Below are 22,796 nucleotides of genomic sequence, written 5' to 3' on the forward strand. Positions count from 1 at the left end.
AACTTTGTCTCAGCCTCATCCTTAAAAACAGGCGCTGTGCTTTTTACTCTTCATCCTGTCCCTCATCAGAAAACTTTCCTTCAGCCTTTAATTCAGCTGCTGTCTCTTTAAGGCTACCCTCCACAAACCCCCCTCCCTCTGATTGGCCAGCTGTGGGCAGAGCTCTGGACCAGATCCTCATGCCATGGCCTCGTGGCCTCAGCGTCTCAGCAGGACTCATGTAGATCTGTTCACAGACAGATTCAGGGATTTCTACGACACATGAAGAGGTTTGAAGCTCTGCACACGCTCAGTCTGCGTCAGCGTTCTTTCTTCATATCCATGTTTAAAGTGAGGGTCAGCAGCAGGTACCCCCTCTTTAACTGGTCCCCTCTGAAAATAAAACTCTCAGGCCTCATCCTTCATGTAGTGTCGGGTTATTTGGAGCGTGTCTCTTTAAATCCATCATAAATCAGGAGCTGACTCCAGCTCACGTCTGTTTCCTCGTCCTCTACGTCTGATCAACCAGAAACCATCTGAGGAGACACGCCTGAAACATGTCAGACCTGCAACACGTCAGGCCTGCAACACCACACGCATGCAACATGTCAGGCCTCCAACCTCACACATGCCTGCAACACCACACGCCTGCAACACCACACGCCTGCAACACCACACACCTGCAACACGTCAGGCCTACAACACGTCAGGCCTGCAACACCACACTCCTGCAACACCACACGCCTGCAACACCACACGCCTGCAACACCACACGCCTGCAACACGTCAGGCCTGCAACACCACACGCCTGCAACACCACACGCCTGCAACACCACAGGCCTGCAACACATCAGGCCTGCAACACCACACGCCTGCAACACCACAGGCCTGCAACACGTCAGGCCTGCAACACCACACGCCTGCAACACCACACTCCTGCAACACCACACTCCTGCAACACCACACGCCTGCAACACATCACGCCTGCAACACATCACGCCTGCAACACATCACGCCTGCAACACGTCAGGCCTGCAACACTTCACGCCTGCAACACATCACGCCTGCAACACATCACGCATGCAACACGTCAGGCCTGCAACACCACACGCCTGCAACATGTCTGCTTGCAACATGTCACGCCTGCAACACAACACACCTGCAACACAACACACCTGCAACAGCACACGCCTGAAACATGTCACGCCTGCAACACCACACGCCTGCAACACGTCAGGCCTGCAACACGTCAGGCCTGCAACACCACACGCCTGCAAAACCACAGGGCTGCAACACCACATGCCTGCAACACCACACGCCTGAAACATGTCACGCCTGCAACACCACACGCCTGCAACACCACACGCCTGCAACACCACACGCATGCAACACCACACGCCTGCAACAAGTCACGCTCTCTGTTCAGCTCCAAACACCCAGATCTCAGAGGAATTCTCTCTTTCACGAAAAACTGAACCACTCAAAAAAAGCTCCTGATAAAACTCTTCATACACACCCCATGCTGCTCAGAGGGGAACACAGAGTCCAGATCCAGGTCTGGATCAGATCCAGATCAGATACCAAAGTCCCAGAGAGTCTGAGTGAATGTGTTCACTTTAAAACTGAGGACCAGACTGTGTATGTGTACGTGTGTGTGTGTGTGTGTGTGTGTGTGTGTGTGTGTGTGTGTGTGTGTGTGTGTGTGTGTGTGTGTGTGTGTGTGTGTGTGTGTATGTGTCTGTGTGTCCAAAGATCAAGATAAACAACTAAAAAATAAACACCAACAACTCCTGAGGCTTTCTGTTAAACAACAACAAGACTTAAAAAACATAATCCTATAAGAGCTACACACACACACACACACACACACACACACACACACACACACACACACACACAATCACAGCACTCTAATCGATACAGACATGGACTACAGGCTGACTCTCAGACCCCCCACTGGGAGACCTGATGTTCCTCTCTGTTGTGCCCTTCAATCCCCCCCACCAGACACACTCACACACACACACACACACACACACACACACACAGACACAGACACAGACACACACACACACAGACACAGACACAGACACAGACACACACAGACACAGACACAGACACACACACACAGACACACACACACACACACACACACACACACACACACACACACACACACACACACACACACACACACACACACACACACACACACACACACACACACTCCTGCGTTGTTTCACCTTCAAGGTGAACCATTCCACTCCTGGTTTTTGAATCAGCTGTTTGATCCAGTTCAGGGTTCAATCAGCTGATCTCATCCTGATGATCAGCTGATTTCTGTCATTGATGATCAGCTGATTTCTGTTTTATAATCAGCTGATTTCTGTCATTAATGATCAGCTGATTTCTGTTTTATAATCAGCTGATTTCTGTCATTAATGATCAGCTGATTTCTGTCATTAATGATCAGCTGATTTCTGTCATTAATGATCAGCTAATTTCTGTTTTTGTAATCAGCTGATTTCTGTCATTAATGATCAGCTGATTTCTGTCATTAATGATCAGCTGATTTCTGTCATTGATGATCAGCTGATTTCTGTCATTGATGATCAGCTGATTTCTGTCATTAATGATCAGCTGATTTCTGTCATTAATGATCAGCTGATTTCTGTCATTGATGATCAGCTGATTTCTGTCATTGATGATCAGCTGATTTCTGTCATTGATGATTTAAACTGTTAATTAATAGTTGATAAAGCTGTCAGAGCGTCGTCTCTCCTCCTCAGATAAACCGTCAGTGGACGAACTTCCTGTGTCGTCAGTGAAACGCTCGTCTTCCCTCAGGAGGATAAAAAAACACATGATTCAGTGAAAACAACAAAAACAGGAGAGCTCAGTGATTCACACATCCAGTCCTGCTCCTCCTGCTCCTGCTCCTCAAACTCCTCCTACTCCTGCTCCTGCTCCTGCTCCTCCTGCTCCTGCTCCTGCTCCTGCTCCTGCTTCTCCTGCTCCTGCTCCTACTCCTGCTCCTGCTCCTGCTCCTCCTGCTCCTGCTCCTGCTCCTGCTCCTGCTTCTCCTGCTCCTGCTGACTCAGATTAAAGGTCTGAATCAGCTGCTGTCATTGGTCGGTGTTGACTCAGTGTCTGTGACTGATTGGCTGCTGAGCCCTGATCGCTTTACGGGACACATTAAAGAGGAAGAGGAGGAGGAAGAGGAGGAGGAAGAGCCGGACCATCAGCAGAGGGATGAAAGAAATAAGGGAAGGAGAGAAGGAGCTGGAGACTCTCTGAGTCCTTTCAAAATAAAAGCATGAGAGCTGAACCTATGAGAGGGGGAAGTCAAAGGTAACACAGGAGTTTATGAGTCCAGCTCTTTTCTGAACCGGGTCACTTTGGTCCAGCTGGGGGACAGGCGGCCATTGTTTGGAAAGAAGCTTAAAGTTCACACCTCAAGTCGACTTAAAGAGCAGAGCTCAGAGCGTTAGCTTCAGAGTCTCAGCTCCAGAGCCTGAGGAGGACCCAACACAGCAGAGCTCAGTGAAGAAAGACCTGGATCAGGTTTCTCTGTGATCCTTACAACGGTTCCCGGGTCAGCGCTAAGATACAGCGCTAAGCTAACAGCACGACAAGCTAAACCACGACCACACAACCTGACCAGCTTACAGACACACACACATACAAACACACACACACACACACACACACACACACACACACACACACACACACACACACACACACACACAGAGCAGGTTCATGACGACGCTCTCAAACACCAACACACTGATGGACAGTCAGCTCGTCTCTGTCACCACCTCAGCTTCTCTTCACGGTGATCCACATCATCTGTGTGTGTGTGTGTGTGTGTGTGTGTGTGTGTGTGTGTGTGTGTGTGTGTGTGTGTGTGTGTGTGTGTGTGTGTGTGTGTGGGTGACTGTGTGTGTGTGTGTGTGTGTGTGTGTGTGTGTGTGTGTGTGTATGTGTGTGTGTGTGTGTGTGTGTGTGTGTGTGTGTGTGTGTGTGTGTGTGTGTGTGTGTGTGTGTGTAACGTGATTCCTGAAAGGCAGCATTTATCCCGGCCCAGCCCTGAAGACGGAAACACACACACCCAGTATCCATCTGCTTCAAATTACACACACTAGAAAGCAGTGATACACCTGCTCAGAGGTATTACACACACACACACACACACACACACACACACACACACACATACACACACACACACATACACACACACATACACACACACACACACACACACACACACACACACACACACACACACACACACACACACACACACACACACACACACACACACTCTGCTGTAAACACAATCAGACCCATGAATCATGGGATGTTTCACACACCAGGGTTTAAAGAAAACACACCTCCAGGAAAACCTCAGTGGATTTCTTAGACCAGCATGTTGTCCTTATGACCCCTGAACCTTTGACCCTTTGACCCCAGGCCTTCAGGCTCAGTCTGGGCTGGTTGATCTGTGCTGAAGCATCCTGGGAAAATATAAAACCTGTAAACCTGGTCTGGAGGACTCAGGATGGCTCCATCTGGAACAGATCCAGATCACGCTGGCCTGGAGACGGACCACATGAGGATCTGGTGGAGTTTCACTGACACTAACCTGTCGGACTGTTGTGTGAAGGCAGGTATGGCCTCTCAGGCACAGAGCACAACCCTGTGACCTCTGTCTCTTTAAGGAGACCTGAAGAAACTCAGACCATGATTTCTGAGTCATGTCGTTAAAAACTGATCACATCATAACGACAAAAATAACTTTTCCTTTCACGTCCAACTGAACACAACACGTCAGATCACATGCTATCAGGAAATATCATCATGTTAATGTGACATATGTGAGGTGTTACTGTGGCCACGTATCAGCAAAACACAACCTGAAGACTTCGTCCAAACCAAGACTTCAGGTTTCTCCATGTTTGACGTTCACACACGCGTTGGTTTAAACTGAAAAATAAATAAATTCAGCACGAGTCCACAAAGATTTATAATAATGAGGGAAAATCACCACACACACACACACACACACACACACACACACACACACACACACACACACACACACACACAAACACACACTCACACACACACACACACACACACACACAGAAACACACACACAGAAACACACACACACACACAGAAACACAGGTGTGCTGCTGCCAGGGCGAGGAGGGGTGGGGGTGGGGTCCATGCACATCCCTGATCTACCAGCTGTCAGACTCCAACCCAGCCCAGCCCTGTTACCATGGTAACCACATAAATAATGGAGCCTGCAGCGCATGGTGGGAGCCAGAGGAGCAGAAACACGTTTCAGTCGACTTACATAACGAACACGCTCTGGTTTTACTCAGAGAGCCACGACAGGAACACGTCTTCATGATCTAATGACCAGCGTCTGCAGCAGCTCTCTGCAGCAGCTCTCTGCAGCAGCTCTATGCAGCAGCTCTCTGCAGCAGCTCTATGCAGCAGAAACTTCATGATCTAACGACCAGCGTCTGCAGCAGCTCTATGCAGCAGAAACTTCATGATCTAATAACCAGTATCTGCAGCAGCTCTCTGCAGCAGCTCTATGCAGCAGCTCTATGCAGAAGAAACTTCATGATCTAACGACCAGCGTCTGCAGCAGCTCTCTGCAGCAGCTCTCTGCAGCAGCTCTCTGCAGCAGAAACTTCATGATGTAACGACCAGCGTCTGCAGCAGCTCTATGCAGCAGCTCTCTGCAGCAGAAATACACATCTGACCTTTGGCTCTGAGGAAAACATCCTGATATCTCTGAAGCTACAGGGTGGGAGGAGGGACATAAAGTGACGGCTGTGTGGAAAAAAAAGAGCACACACACACACACGTGTCAGAGTCAGGTCTGTTCCTATCAGCTGATCATGGACCGGGTCGGGATGATCAGGACAGAGCCCGACCACAGCGATCTGTTAATTAGCTCATGATCCGGACACTGCTGCAGTGATGACGCAAATATCTGGAAGGAAAGCTGATCCTGTGAAACAGAGTCTGGATGAGACTCACAGGAAGCAACATGGGCTGTCTGCACGCCAAAACGCCAACACACCAACACGCCAACACGCCAACACGCCAACACGCCAACACGCCAACACGCCAACACGCCAATGCTCCAACGACACACTCCCACCGACAACGCCATAAACTGCAGAGCTGCTGACCTTTTCCCTGAGAGTCAGGATCTGAACAGCAGCATGAAATACCAGAGAAAAGCACTGAGAGTGTGTGTGTGTGTGTGTGTGTGTGTGTGTGTGTAATTACAGCTGCAGAAAAAGGAGAGGTCTGAAATCCATGTTTAACTAAGGTGTAGCTCCATTTTTTAAGGTGCTGTTCATGGTTTCTGGTTCAGGATAATTCTGTGTTTGCCAAATCAGACCATTTCCACCTCAGAGAGTCACTGCCACAGACTCCACAGTGCCCCTGAGCAAGGCACAGACCAAAAACACTCCAACCCACACCTATCAGAGCAGGTTGGGCTTCAGAGGGTGTTAAACCAGCACAGCTCACCTGTTGGTGTTTAGTCCGAGTCGCTCCTCACGCTGACGACGAAGAGACCGCTTCAGCTGCAGCCTGCACACACAAACAGAGCAGAGTCAGTGAACGCATCACAGCCAGTCTCTGAACATCTCCGTGATCAATACTCAGAAACTGGATGATGATTTTTATCTTATTTTAAACACAAACATGGAGCTCCCAGACTGTAGCTAATCACTTCACATCCGTCCCGCTCTCACAGATCTTGTTCGCCGTGGCGGCGGCTTGTACTCCAGCTGGACAAACGCCACCTGCTCTCTGAAAGCGCCACCTTCCACAAGACTTAAAGGGAGCATGTCTCCAGTTAGCATTTTGGCTAATCTTCTCCTGACAATGATGACACTAACAGGGCTAACAGCTGACGTGATGAGAGGCTGCCTGTTTTCTGTCTCCGCCATTTTGTGCTCCAATTCCATGAGGTCAATCATCAAACCAGTCATCCCACAGCGCGCAAGTTTAACGCCACGCATCTGTCACCACACGCTAACTTCAGCGTTTCCGGCTCGACTGAGCCGAAGCTGTGGCTGAAACGTCAAACGTTTGTATCCTGTAAATTATTTTCGTATCTTCAGTCAGGCCAAGACGAGAGTCTGGGTCACACACGTTTCTGTCGCCAACAGCAGCGCTCACACAGGAATTAATTAATGTTACTCGGATAATGGGGCCAACAGTGAGTACTCGAGTACTCGAGTACTCAGGCCAACAGTCTTCCTCCTTTTCCTCCTCTTCTTCTTCTTTTTATTCAGACATTCATCAGCCAATCAGAGAGAAGCTTACTAAACGTGTCTGACAGAAACACAAACAGAGAAAAGCAGCAGATGGGTCATCCACAAACAGTCTGTGTGTGTGTGTGTGTGTGTGTGTGTGTGTGTGTGTGTGTGTGTAGCATGTTGGTGTAATCGGGGGTTCAGACGACAAAGTGTGAGAGAGGACACACACGAGGAGAGAGTGACGGCCAAGCAGCTGTTCACACACTCACAATTTACTGTGAGAAAACACACACACACACACACACACACACACACACACACACACACACACACACACACACACACACACACACACACACACAGAGGTCAGAAGGTCAGGCTCATGTTTCTCTACGTTCAGGCTTGTTAAGGTTTAAATGAACTGTAATTAATGCTGATGTTATACACAGCTGTGTGTGTGTGTGTGTGTGTGTGTGTGTGTGTGTGTGTGTGTGTGTGTGTGTGTGTGTGTGTGTGTGTGTGTGTGTGTGTGTGTGTTTAAAGGAGGTTATGTAAATGAGCTTATGGTGTATTAAGGTGTTGCTAAGGTGTTGTTAGCTCAGACTGACGCTGCCAGCTGCTCCACAGACGGACGCTTCACTCAGATTCAGCTTCTACTAATCGCAGATCTACACCTTAAGCTGCAGGTACAGGTGAGCTGCAGGTTCAGGTGAGCTGCAGGTACAGGTGAGCTGCAGGTACAGGTGAGCTGCAGGTACAGGTGAGCTGCAGGTACCTTGGTGGTTTGGGTTGATAGTTTTCAGAGCAGGGTTGTGATGAGTTCAGGGACAGATTCAGGGATTTCTCCAACAGGTGAACATGCAGAGGTTTGAAACTCTGCACGCGCTCAGTCTGAACATGCAGCATCGTCTCTTTAAACTCATGTTTACAATGAGGGAGAGCAGAAGACCCCCTCTTTAAATATGTCCAGACTCCACCACAGCATGAGGGACAAACTGTTGAATAACAAACTTCATTCAAAGTGTGGAGCTGAGTTTAAACCTGAATAACATCCATCATGAGCAGAAACAGATCACAGTTTGATTTCCTGGAAGAACAAACTCTCAGTTTCTGGTGACGGTTAGTCAGATGAGCTGTTGATTCCTGTTTCTGGGAAACACCTTTGGAAAAAAAGGATTTTTCCTCCTCAGGACTGAACAAAGACCGACCCTCTTTCTGTTTTCCCCGTGACGTAACACCGAGGCAGACACCGAGTGCACGCAGAGGGCGAGCCGCCGCGCTCCACTGCGCTTTTTAAAGCTAGGAGCGTGTTGGCGAGGGCGAGGAGGCGTTGTTCTCCTCTCTCTCTCTCTCAGGAGGGAGGTGAAAACACAGCTCCAACACCTCCCCAAGGAGACGGCAGCATGGATGAGACAAGCTCTGGGATGGAGCTGAGAGAGGAGGAGACACAGAGGAGGAGACAGAGAGGAGGAGACAGAGAGGAGGAGACACAGAGGAGGAAACAGAGAGGAGGAGACAGAGAGGAGGAGACACAGAGGAGGAGACACAGAGGAGGAGACAGAGAGGAGGAAACAGAGAGGAGGAAACAGAGAGGAGGAGACAGACAGGAGGAGACACAGAGGAGGAGACAGACAGGAGGAGACACAGAGGAGGAGACAGAGAGGAGGAGACAGAGAGGAGGAGACAGAGTGGAGGAGACAGAGAGGAGGAGACACAGAGGAGGAGACAGAGAGGAGGAAACAGAGAGGAGGAGACAGACAGGAGGAGACACAGAGGAGGAGACAGACAGGAGGAGACACAGAGGAGGAGACAGAGAGGAGGAGACAGAGAGGAGGAGACACAGAGGAGGAAACAGAGAGGAGGAGACAGAGAGGAGGAGACAGAGTGGAGGAGACAGAGAGGAGGAGACACAGAGGAGTAAACAGAGAGGAGGAGACAGAGAGGAGGAAACAGAGAGAAGGAGACAGACAGGAGGAGACACAGAGGAGGAGACAGAGAGGAGGAGACAGAGAGGAGGAGACACAGAGGAGGAGACAGAGAGGAGGAGACAGAGAGGAGGAGACACAGAGGAGGAGACAGAGAGGAGGAAACAGAGAGGAGGAGACAGAGAGGAGGAGACACAGAGGAGGAGACACAGAGGAGGAGACAGACAGGAGGAGACACAGAGGAGGAGACAGAGAGGAGGAAACAGAGAGGAGGAGACAGACAGGAGGAGACAGAGAGGAGGAGACAGAGAGGAGGAGACAGAGAGGAGGGGACACAGAGGAGGAGACAGGAGGAGGAGACAGAGAGGAGGAGACAGAGAGGAGGAGACACAGAGGAGGAGACAGAGAGGAGGAGACAGAGAGGAGGAGACACAGAGGAGGAGACAGAGAGGAGGAAACAGAGAGGAGGAGACAGACAGGAGGAGACACAGAGGAGGAGACAGAGAGGAGGAAACAGAGAGGAGGAGACAGACAGGAGGAGACACAGAGGAGGAGACAGACAGGAGGAGACACAGAGGAGGAGACACAGAGGAGGAAACCGAGAGGAGGAGACAGAGAGGAGGAAACAGAGAGGAGGAGACAGAGAGGAGGAAACAGAGAGGAGGAGACAGAGAGGAGGAGACAGAGAGGAGGAGACAAATGTCTGACAGACCGTTTCAGTCTCAGAGAGGCGTGATGTGACGTGAGGGGGGACGTGAGGGGGGACGTGAGGGGGGACGTGAGGGGGGACGTGAGGGGGGATGTGAGGGGGGACGTGAGGGGGGACGTGAGGGGGGTCATGATGGGGGGACGTGAGGGGGGACGTGAGGGGGGACGTGAGGGGGGACGTGAGGGGGCTCATGAGGGGGGTCATGATGGGGGACGTGAGGGGGGACGTGAGGGGGGACGTGAGGGGGGTCATGATGGGGGGACGTGAGGGGGGACGTGAGGGGGGACGTGAGGGGGGACGTGAGGGGGGTCATGATGGGGGGACGTGAGGGGGGACGTGAGGGGGGACGTGAGGGGGGACGTGAGGGGGCTCATGAGGGGGGTCATGATGGGGGACGTGAGGGGGGACGTGAGGGGGGACGTGAGGGGGGTCATGATGGGGGGACATGAGGGGGGACGTGAGGGGGGTCATGATGGGGGGACGTGAGGGGGGACGTGAGGGGGGATGTGAGGGGGGTCATGATGGGGGGACGTGAGGGGGGACGTGAGGGGGGTCATGATGGGGGGACATGAGGGGGGTCATGATGGGGGGACGTGAGGGGGGACGTGAGGGGGGTCATGATGGGGGGACATGAGGGGGGACGTGAGGGGGGTCATGAGGGGGGACGTGAGGGGGGACGTGAGGGGGGACGTGAGGGGGGACGTGAGGGGGGTCATGATGGGGGGACGTGAGGGGGGACGTGAGGGGGGACGTGAGGGGGGTCATGATGGGGGGACGTGAGGGGGGTCATGATGGGGGAACATGAGGGGGGACGTGAGGGGGGACTTGAGGGGGGACGTGAGGGGGGTCATGATGGGGGGACGTGAGGGGGGTCATGATGGGGGACGTGAGGGGGGACGTGAGGGGGGACGTGAGGGGGTCATGATGGGGGGACGTGAGGGGGGACGTGAGGGGGGACGTGAGGGGGGACCAGAGGGGGGATGTGAGGGGGGACGTGAGGGGGGTCATGATGGGGGACGTGAGGGGGGACGTGAGGGGGGACGTGAGGGGGTCATGATGGGGGGACGTGAGGGGGGACGTGAGGGGGGTCATGATGGGGGACGTGAGAAGGGATGTGAGGGGGGTCATGAGGGGGGTCATGATGGGGGACGTGAGAAGGGATGTGAGGGGGGATGTGAGGGGGGTCATGATGGGGGACGTGAGAAGGGATGTGAGGGGGGTCATGAGGGGGGACGTGAGGGGGGTCATGATGGGGAGATGAGGGGGAACGTGAGGGGGGTCATGATGGGGGGACGTGAGGGGGGACGTGAGGGGGGACGTGAGGGGGGACGTGTGACCAGCTCAGTTTCTGGACCTGTGTTTCTCCAGGAAACCTTCCCGTGGCGTGTTAAACTTTGCTGCCTCCTGTGGTTCACCTCCTGCTGCTGGACTCAGGTCCCTCCCACAGAAAGGGGTCTCAGGAAAACCAAGTCTCTGTGTTTGGATCCCACTGATTCACAGACGCCTGGACTAAAGTAAAGTGACGTCTCTGATCACATGTTTCTGCTCCTGGTGAAAACCCCTGACCCGGTTTATCAGAGTCTGTGGACCTCCCAGCGCTGATCACGTCCCGTCCACATGAAGAAGAGTTTCCAACAAAAATCTGACCCTGAACCCGTTTAAGAGTCAAACAAACACTCACACACACTCACTCACACTCACACACACACACACACACACACACACACACACACACACACACACACACACACACACACACACACACACACACACACACACACACACACACACAGAGTGTTTTCTGTTGGAGAGGTAAACAGAGGCTGTCTCAGCAGCCACAGTCTGACACACACACGTTAAAAACTGGAGAAACGTCTGGTCCCTGATGGTCTCTGCAGCAGCTGATCAGGAGACCTCGCTCAGACTGTCAGTCTGTGTTAACCCTCCGTAAACTCCTCACAGGTCACACACTGACAGGTGGAGGGATGGACCAGTGACATCACACATCTGTTTCATGTCCATCTGTCCATGTTGGAAATCCTGAACTGGACTCAGCCTCATCCGAGTCAGGATCAGGTTCAGGGGCCGGACTTCAGCCTCTATGCAGACAGCTACAGACAGCTGAGGCACACACACACACACACACACACACACACACACACACACACACACACACACACACTCACACACACACTCAGGGCAGTGCAGAGTGACTGATGGATGTGATGGTTTGTTTTTGGACTTCTGGAGGGAGACTCTGCTCTTTCCACCATCCTCTCTGTGTAAATCCAGAAAAATCCAGAAGAATAACCAGAAATCATCGAACTCTGCGTCAGTGAAACGATTTAATCAGAACATGAAGGAACCTCCTGCTTTAGACCAGAGAAGGAGCGACGGCTCCTGCAGAAACAGCAGGAATAAAAACACGACTAGTCTCTGGAAGGACGAGCGACACAGAGACGTCCTGAGTCTGACAGAGAGAAACCAGAGATATTTATAGATAACACAGTTACCGTTTGCTTCAGCGCTTACGTCAGGCAGGCTGGAGGAGAGGAGGAGGGATGAAGGAGGAGAGGAGGAGGGATGAAGGAGGAGCAGAGGGAGGAACTCACAGAGACAGACGCAGACAGAGGAAACATGTCCCAGGTTTCCATCTGTGAGAGCGTTAGTCACCGACAGCTCTGCACAAATCATACCATGATGTTAGAGAATCTGACGACCGCAGGTCAGCACGGAGCAGGAGGAGCAGGAGGAGTAGGAGGAGCAGGAGGAGCAGGAGGAGCAGGAGGAGCAGGAGGAGCAGGAGGAGAAGCTCCTACATCAGAGAGAGACGCAGAGAAATGATGCTGCACTGATCACCGTGGAGACGGATTTAAATCACCATCAAACACACTCACTGTGTGTGTGTGTGTGTGTGTGTGTGTGTGTGTGTGTGTGTGTGTGTGTGTGTGTGTGTGTGTGTGTTAAAAGTATGCAGACATATGGTGGAGGAACCACCCACTCATTTGGACCAACCACACCTTTTGGTAAAACACACACACACACACACACACACACACACACACACACACACACACACACACACACACACACACACACACACACACACACACACACACACACCGCTCTGCCGTCCTCCTTCTTGTCATCATGGCTGTCATTAAACAGGTTTGTTCTCGTTAGGTCAATCAACCAATCAGGTGTCAGAGCCCGGGCCAACGGGCCAATCAGGCGCAGAGTCAGAGTCAGGAAGAGTTTATGTTTTTATTTTTATCCTGAGCTGAAATCCTGATCCTGCCAAAGCCCCAGATCCATCACAGTCCATCACAGAACCAGATCAGGTTGGTTGGAGCAGGCTGTAGCGATCTTCATCCAGCTTCATGAAAAGCCTCCATCGTCAGGAACCTGGAGCGAGGCCTCGTCTCCGTCTCCTGAGGTTTCCTGAGGTTTCCTGAGGCGATGCAGACTCTGCTCCCTCCTCACCACAGTTTGGTGAAAAGCTGAAGCTTTTTATTCTTTTTTTATTCTTTCTTTTGTGGGTAAATCTCTCCTTCGCTCCTCTCAGAGAGAATAAACAGCACCTGTCCGTCTGTCAGCCCCAGAGAACGAGACGCTGTCATTCATCATCTCATCACCTCCTGTGAGTCATTCCAGACGTTGGGATGCCAAAGTCTCACAGCTTAAAAAATGTGTCACTATGATTTTTTTTTCCAAAGACAGGAGGCGCTGTGTAGGATTTAGCAGGATTCACTGTCAGTTTTTCCCTGCACAGATGAAACCTGGGCAGCCTGCAAAACACTCTTTGGAGACGATATTAACATTTTTCTTTGTCCCTGTGAGATCGAAACGTTTCATGGTAGACCCCAGGATGGTCATCGGTGTTGATTTCATTTACGGAAAACAAGTGAAAAATGTTTGTTGACCCATTTTTCCAAAGACGTGACAGTGACGAGCTAAACAAACTCCCCGAAGTCAAAAACTCTGACCAAGCCTCCTTTTTTTACCACCAGAGAAACGACTCGTCAGTTTCCTAAAAACAGATCCAGCAGGACAGGAAGTGATGCACTGAAACCACCCAACAACATCCAGTGACCTTTCAAAATAAAACACAGCGTGTCCAACCAGGCGGTTTTTATCTACAACAACAAACAGACACAACAACCAGGAGCCAGACCAGGACCCAGACCAGGAGCCAGACCAGGAGCCAGACCAGGAGCCAGACCAGGAGCCAGACCAGGAGCCAACAGGTCTGAGGTTTTACAGCCCAACATGAACCAGGAGAGGATCATCATCAGGGTGGGGATCCAGGAACTCCTGGGTCTGGGACTCCAGCTGTCTGAGGTCCTGGTACGAGCCGGACTGAAGACTCAGCTGAGGTGAGCTGACGAATGAGAGCACATTCAGTCAACAAACACACTGCAAACATGCTGCAAACACGCTCCAAACATGCTGCAAACATGCTGCAAACATGCTGCAAACACGCTGCAAACACACTGCAAACACGCTGCAAACATGCTGCAAACATGCTGCAAACACGCTGCAAACACACTGCAAACACACTGCAAACACGCTGCAAACACGCTGCAAACACACTGCAAACACACTGCAAACACGTTGCAAACACGCTGCAATAATGCTGCAAACACGCTGCAAACACGCTGCAAACATGCTGCAAACACGCTGCAAACACGCTGCAAACACGCTGCAAACACGCTGCAAACGCGCTGCAGCACCATCCCTGCGCTGCGTGTCGTCGTGCAGACAGACCTTTAAGGTTCTGTGTTAACGCTCTGAGCTGGTCTCACCCCCCCTGCTGTCTGTCAGGGATTAATTAGCATTTTGCTATAAAAAGCAGCTGCTGGTTTAAAATCTAATGAACTCAAACCTTTTAAATAACATCATGATGCTTTTCTTCAGCACGTCCTGAAAATCATGAACCAATAAATAAAGAAACTTCAGAGATGGACACGAGGGATTTACTCTGCCTCAGTTTAACACAGAGAGGGAAACCTGAGAGCAAAGAGCTTTGTCTTCCTGTGAGACCATGTGTGTGTGTGTGTGTGTGAGTGTGTGTGTGTGTGTGTGTGTGAGTGTGTGTGTGTGTGTGTGTGTGAGTGTGTGTGTATGTGTGTGTGTGTGTGTGTGTGTGTGTGTGTGTGTGTGTGTGTGTGTGTGTGTGTGTGTGTGTGTGTGGCTTGCTCCTGGCAGTAAATAGCTTGTATTGCAGGTCATCTGGTCTAATTCCTCCCAGAGCCCAAACAAAGTGAGTCAGGGGTTAAAAATAACGACGATAACAGGTGAGACAGCAGCAGCAGAGCAAAGGAAAACACACACACACACACACACTCACACACACACACTCTGTTCTCCTGAAGTAGTCTTTCCCAAAGCCACGGGAGCCAAATGGGTCATTAACGCCTCCTCCCGGCCTCTCGCTCCTTCATGCTGTGGAGGTGTCGAGGTGTCGACTGGGTGGCCTCCTGCTTCTTATGGGGGCCATAAAACACCCTTTAAGCCACGCCCCGGTATCCATGGTAACCGCTGCGCCCTTTGGCCATAAACTAGTTCACAGCTTCAACTCAGCTCAGACGAACCAGGAAGTCCGTTTGTTTCCTCAGGAGTTCAGAAACATCGATGCTCTGTCGGGTTCTTTCATTTCTCAGACCAGATGTGACCTGAGACCAGGTCTGTGCCAATCCACGTCACCAGTCCCTGTAACCAGTCCCCATAACCAGTCCCCATCAGCAGTCCCCGTCACCAGTCCCCGTCACCAGTCCCCATCACCAGTCCCCATAACCAGTCCCCATCACCAGTCCCCATCAGCAGTCCCCGTCACCAGTCCCCGTCACCAGTCCCCATAACCAGTCCCCATCACCAGTCCCCATCACCAGTCCCCATCAGCAGTCCCCATCAGCAGTCCCTGTCACCAGTCCCCATAACCAGTCCCCATCACCAGTCCCCATCACCAGTCCCCATCAGCAGTCCCCATCAGCAGTCCCCATCAGCAGTCCCTGTCACCAGTCCCGGTCACCAGTCCCCATAACCAGTCCCCATCACCAGTCCCCGTCACCAGTCCCCGTCACCAGTCCCCATCACCAGTCCCCATCACCAGTCCCGGTCACCAGTCCCCGTCACCAGTCCCCATCACCAGTCCCCATAACCAGTCCCCATCACCAGTCCCCGTCACCAGTCCCCGTCACCAGTCCCCAACACCAGTCCCCGTCACCAGTCCCGGTCACCAGTCCCTGTCACCAGTCCCTGACACCGGTCCCCGTCACCAGTCCCTGACACCAGTCCCTGTCACCAGTCCCTGTCACCAGTCCCGGTCACCAGTCCCTGTCACCAGTCCCGGTCACCAGTCCCCATCACCAGTCCCCGTCACCAGTCCCCAACACCAGTCCCCAACACCAGTCCCTGTCACCAGTCCCCAACACCAGTCCCTGTCACCAGTCCCCAACACCAGTCCCTGTCACCAGTCCCCAACACCAGTCCCTGTCACCAGTCCCCAACACCAGTCCCTGTCACCAGTCCCGGTCACCAGTCCCTGTCACCAGTCCCTGACACCGGTCCCCGTCACCATTCCCGGTCACCAGTCCCTGTCACCAGTCCCTGACACCGGTCCCCGTCACCAGTCCCCGTCACCAGTCCCTGTCACCAGTCCCTGTCACCAGTCCCTGTCACCAGTCCCCGTCACCAGTCCCCGTCACCAGTCCCTGTCACCAGTCCTGGTCACCAGTCCCTGTCACCAGTCCCCGTCACCAGTCCCCGTCACCAGTCCCTGTCACCAGTCCTGGTCACCAGTCCCGGTCACCAGTCCCCATGAGGGTTGTCGCCCTTGTAGTTTGCTGTCATTAATCTGTCCGTTGCCTCCTGTGGTTGGTGTGACAGCCTGAGGGCAGCTCCACCAACAATCAACTCCACCAACCATCAGCTCCATCAGCTCCACCAACCATCAGCTCAATCAACCATCAGCTCCATCAGCTCCACCAACCATCATCTCCATCAGCTCCACCAACCATCATCTGCACCAACCATCAACTCCAACAACCATCATCTCCATCAGCTCCACAAACCATCATCTCCAACAACCATCATCTCCATCAGCTCCACAAACCATCATCTCCAACAACCATCATCTCCATCAGCTCCACAAACCATCATCTCCAACAACCATCAACTCCATCAGCTCCACAAACCATCATCTCCACCAACCATCATCTCCACCAACCATCAGCTCAATCAGCTCCATCAGCTCCAGCTTCATCCACTCCTGACCTTTGTAAAGAGGTAAGTTAGGCTCTGCATCTTTTCTGAGTTTAAAAACTCTGAAGGTTGGAGAAAAACTGACGTAACATGTGCAGACATCATGAAGAAGTCTCTGACGGCTTCTCTCTCGTCAGCTGTTCAGGAGTCGGATGGCACGGGAAAGATTTCAGATTTGCAAACACTTTCAGAGACACTAAAACTTAAGGGAAATATCTGCGTGTTCCTCCAGTTTGACGCTGTTTTTCAGTGATAATCAGTGATAATCAGTGATAATCAGTGATAATCAGTGATAATCAGTGATAATCATGAGGAGGTGAGAATCAGAGAAGTAAAAGTAACTGAATCAAGCTGTGAACATCGTTTCATTTGCTCCTGGTTTTAAAGCTCCTGTCAGTGACTTCCTGTTTGTGTCACTGTTAGCGCCCCCTGTTGACAAAGTGATACCTCCTTTACCTTTACCAGTCTTGTCCTGTGTGATGTTTGTTTGACAACAACAAAATCAGGAATCTTTGTCATAAAATCGATTTTCTTTTTTCCTGAATTAAATTTCTTCATTTCAGTCTTTGTTTAGAAACTGGATTAGAAACAGTTCCCATTTTTCTCCAGCAGGGGGCGAAATGTTTCTCTATGACTCGTGTGATGAGCGTTTTATGTGAAAATATGTCTCCTGATTTAGTCTGTAGACATCATCATGTAACTTGTTCACGTGGTCTGGTGTTAAAAAGCAAACTAATGATCGCAATAACTGTAAATATCAAAGAATCGCTTTATGAATCAAATCAACAAACCCCAAAAATCGTCACAGAGTCGAATCACAGGAACAGCACATCGTCCCAGCCCCAGTCACCGGGTACAGAGCTATCAAACTAAACTAACTAAGTAAATATGAGCACCAGATTATATCCAGAGTAACGACTATGGCATCAAACTTTGTCACTGTAACTGATGATAAAGCTCACAGCTCCCTGAGTCAGAGAAACTTTTCCTCTAACAGTTTTAAAGTCAGAAAACCTCAGATAACCAAACCAGCTCAGTCCAACGTTACGCTAACCAGAAGTTTTCAGACTGGGAACCTCCTGTTTCCTGTTAGAGACAAACTCAGTGACGTGTCCATGAAAGTCTCAGTTAGTGGACAGGCTGAAGGATAAAACCCTCTCTACACCTCCACAAACAGGAACCAGGTCGAAAAACAACAGCAGGAAAATGAGACGAAAGATTTTAAAGCGTTTCATTCACGAAATCTCTGAACCGCCCAAACTTTTAATCAGCTTTTACAAATTACAGCCTTCCCTTATCCAGGAACTGGTCCAGCAGGAGGAGGGAGAGTTTGTAACTGGGAGCAAAGGGCAACGTCAGCCCAGTCCAGTCCAGTCCAGCCCAGTCCAGCCCAGTCCAGCCCAGTCCAGCCCAGTCCAACCCAGTCCAACCCAGTCCAGCCCAGTCCAGCCCAGGCCAGCCCGGGAGAGAGTCCTCAGTCTGGACTCAGAGGGACAAGGAGGAAACCGACTCCTGGAGCTCAGAAAGAGTGAAGAGTGAAAGTTTGTTGATCTGCAATCAGTGAGACACAGCAGATTTCCACTGAACCCCTCCAGGATCCACAGACACGTTTCTCCAGGATCCACAGACACGTTTCTCCAGGATCCACGGACACGTTTCTCCAGGATCCACAGACACGTTTCTCCAGGATCCACGGACACGTTTCTCCAGGATCCACAGACACGTTTCTCCAGGATCCACAGACACGTTTCTCCAGGATCCACGGACACGTTTCTCCAGGATCCACAGACACGTTTCTCCAGGATCCACAGACACGTTTCTCCAGGATCCACGGACACGTTTCTCAGGCCGTGTTTCTCCAGGACCAGGAGGCGTGCAGCGGTTTCTGCTGAGCCGTGTGGAAACAGGAGCCTCTGAGCTCTTCAGGCAGATTACAGAGCAGAAAGTTTACAGGAGCTAAAACACGGAGCAGGTGATGATGATCTGCTCAGAGAGGAGAGAGCTGCAGACAGGCCGGCTGAGTTCATACGGATTATTACAGCACTAATTAATGAGATATGATGTAATCTGTGCAAACTGAGGATTATGGCTGGATTAAAGGGATTTATTACAGCAGATCAATGTTTGATGGGATAATTGAAGAAGGGGAAACTGTTTTAGATGTTTAATGAACTTTCTGATGATTCGGATCAAACTGATTTCAGAGAGAAAAGGTGAAAATTAACAGGATTTCCTTCATCCACTCATTCATTCACTCATTCATTCATTTCTGATCCTGTCACCAGTTCACCAGCAACAACTCCCTCACACCCAGCCGGCTGGGGAGCAGGGAGGAACCGGAGTGATAAAATAATAATCAGCACCTCCACCCAGCACCTCCACCCAGCCTCCATCCAGCCTCCACCCCGGCTGTCAAACCCACCGCGGCCGCTCCAGGTCCGCTGTGCGCGGGCTGCAGGGCCTGTGGGGTCCGTGGGAGCGATGATCCGTGGATGTGGAAGAGGAATGAGGGGATAATAGTGTGCTCCAGCCTACAGTAACCATTAACCCCTTCCTGTTCACAGGCACAGACTCACAATGCAGCATGCCTGCTGGCAGCGGGATGAGGGACACACTGGGACGATCACTCACCGGTTGGTCGGTAGGAAAGCTCGATCCCGGAGCGTTGGCTGGAGGTCTCTGACACCGGGACTCACCGTCTCAGGTCTTCGGTACAGTCAGCTCCCCCTGGGCTCGGCTGGCTCCTGCCTCGGTGCTTCTTCACAGTAAACTCTCCGATCCCAGGCTATTGTTAGCAGCGCACGGAGGAGCCTGCTGCACAGACACGCCCGCCCCTCACACTGCTCTGCTCACACGCCATTGGCTGCTTTCCGCTGAACTCACCGCTCATTGGCTGATCAGGGAGTCTGCTCGAGCTGCGGGGCGGGGCGCGGCTCGTGAGGAGACGGCAAGTGGCGGTGCGTTCAGGGACACTCTGGAGAATTCCACCTCTCCTCCAACCATGGCTAATATCGGTGCGTTCAGGGACACTCTGGAGAATTCCACCTCTCCTCCAACCATGGCTAATAACGGTGCGTTCAGGGACACTGAAGAATTCCACCTCTCCTCCAACCATGGCTAATAACGGTGCGTTCAGGGACACTCTGGAGAATTCCACCTCTCCTCCAACCATGGCTAATATCGGTGCGTTCAGGGACACTCTGGAGAATTCCACCTCTCCTCCAACCATGGCTAATATCGGTGCGTTCAGGGACACTCTGGAGAATTCCACCTCTCCTCCAACCATGGCTAATATCGGTGCGTTCAGGGGCAAGTCTGCGTGTGGGAAAACCTCTTCAAGGAGCAGAAACAGAACGTGTTCCACGGGCCGGCACAGATTCAGAGAAAGCCTCTCTTCAGCTTTTACTGGTCAGGAAAATGAAATAACTGAATCTGAATCCGCTGTTTCCTTCAGCCATGAAAATAAGACAGTTACTCCACAGCAGCTGCTCAGGAACAGGTTCATCATCAAACCCAGTGAAGAATGGTGAGACAGGGACACCTAGTGGTGACAGATGATACAGCAGTTCAGTGTCGCTGTGGCCTGAGCATCTGCGACACGACACAGTTTGAGCCTAAGAAAAGAAGTCAACTCTAATATAACTTTAATGTCAGCCATGTTCCCAAAAATCACTTTATTTCATCTTTACTGGACACAAATGAACTTAATCAATGACTGACCCTAATTAAAGCAGGTTCAGTTTGACTGATGGTTGAAAAATGTTTCGACTTCACTTGAAGTAAAAAATAACCTTTGAGCTTAATGTGCCCTAACCACGCTGAGTCATAAAAATCCACTTCCTGTATGGCCTGTTAACTGAGCAGGAGTTTGGTTTTAAACTGAACTAAAATGTGAAAAGATCATTTTACAAAATGTGCAGTGTTGTGCTGTCATGAAGCAGGCAGAAGGTGAATTTATTGCATATGTCTGCGATAAAAATAATTCAAAGTTCTTTAATCATTACAGGTCGACACAACCGACTGAGAAACTGCCACAAACAGACAGATAGAGGAGAGGCGCACGTCACTGGACCGGGCAGGAAATGTCCCTGACACTGAGCAAAAGTTAACGATGGACTCCCTCTGTCCTCAGGGGTCTCACTCAGTGTAAACAGACTCATCCACAGCAGGGTCACAGTAGGTTTAACTTCTTGCTGGTACATTTACCAAAACCTTCATCTCCCTCTCAACTCATGCAGTTTAAAACAGCAAAGTCAAAACCCAAACAAATAAAACAGTTTTTCTCTGTGAGCCTTTGACCATCGGCCTACAGAGAAACACTGACACTCAGGCATGAAGACTTTTGTTGGTGTAATTTATTGTTCGTCCTGTCCGATGTGATTTTTCCTGACCTCTGTGGACCAGTTGAGGAAAAATCCAAGCCCTTTAAATCAAACACATCAATGTGATCACTGTAGAAACCGCTGTGTTTCAGAAACAGTCGCACACGTGCAGTGAGGAGTGAACTTTACCGTCGTCAGCTGATCACTTTCTTTGCTCTGTATTAAACTGAACCAAATGACCTGAAACCCTGCTGCTGCCTCTCCTGATGGTAAACAGATAATTTTTATAGCCAGCGTAAAGACGATAAACATGTGGTTCATGTTTGATCACTGACACTGACAGACCTGTGAAGTTTGGGATTTTAAAAATGAGGGATATTTCGTGGCACCTGCTGAGAGGCGTCGAGGAGTGAAGGAGTGAAACAGCAGTTTCCCGACCAGAACAGGAGACGTGGCCGCTGTGGTCATGGTCAGCCATGGCTACACCCTGAAAAAATAACGGTTTACTCCTTTAAATGTACGTTAGTTACTTTAGTGATTACTGGTTTTTAAGGTAACTAGGTTAGATCACCAGTTACCTGGGAGGTGTGTGATATTCCTGCAGAGGTTTGATTTTGTGGGAACTTTGCATTAAAGTTTATGAACTCTGACTAAAACAGTTCAGTGAGTGGGGGTGCTGAAGCAAGGAGTGTTTCAACCAATCCCGGTCTCCCCTACCATGCAGTTAGATTTTAGCTTTAAATCATTGTTTTTTAACTCTTTGTTTCAGTCAAATCGTTTTTTATCAGTCTGATTGGACCAGGATTTGGCTGGGACGACAAAAAGGTCAAAGAGGAGAATGTTTGACAGTTTCATCAGAAAGACGCTGCATCGTGAGCTGAGCTGAGGATCCTCGGCCTCACCATCATCTTCCTCTCACTGAGTTTGACCTCTGACCCTGCAGTCAGGGATTAGCCTACTTGATATGGAGCTGAAGAGTTTGTGTCCCAGGTTAATGCGATGAAGAGGTCAATGTTTGAGGAGAGTGTGCTCAGAGGAGGAGAGTCCTGAGGCCAAGTCACCAGTTTATTCACTTCACAGATTAAAACAAAACAGGTCAGAAAAAAAACGGAAAGAAACAAGATATTAATGCAGCAGTGCAGGTTAAAAATGAGATTTTTTCTTAATGAGGAGTTAAATGGGAATGAGGGCGGGGCGTCGGAGATGGATGAGGGAGTGTTAGAGGAGAGGAGGCGCACAGGGGAAGAAAAGGGGAGCACCGAGCACAGAGAGGGAGGAGGAGGAGGAGGAG

General features: G+C 50.9%; 1 protein-coding gene across 3 annotated transcripts in view; it reads right to left on the bottom strand.

Moving 5' to 3' along the window:
* Positions 1-19,982, bottom strand: part of LOC141797431 (serine/threonine-protein kinase PAK 1-like) — a 53,556-nt gene extending 33,574 nt beyond the window's left edge. The window contains exons 1-2 of one of the 3 annotated variants that reach the window (XM_074678766.1): positions 19,815-19,982; positions 6,550-6,612 (exon numbers count right to left, since the gene is read on the bottom strand). The gene's annotated coding sequence lies outside the window, so the exon portion shown is untranslated. The remainder of the gene's footprint in view (positions 1-6,549; positions 6,613-19,814) is intronic. The other 2 variants (XM_074678763.1, XM_074678765.1) reach the window with 2 other exon arrangements.
* Positions 19,983-22,796: the final 2,814 nt, after the last annotated feature.

The sequence above is a fragment of the Halichoeres trimaculatus genome, unplaced genomic scaffold (assembly GCF_033239565.1).
Source record: "Halichoeres trimaculatus isolate MK-OKI-2021-1 unplaced genomic scaffold, fHalTri1.1 fHalTri1_scaffold_9, whole genome shotgun sequence".
Lineage (NCBI taxonomy): Eukaryota > Metazoa > Chordata > Actinopteri > Labriformes > Labridae > Halichoeres > Halichoeres trimaculatus.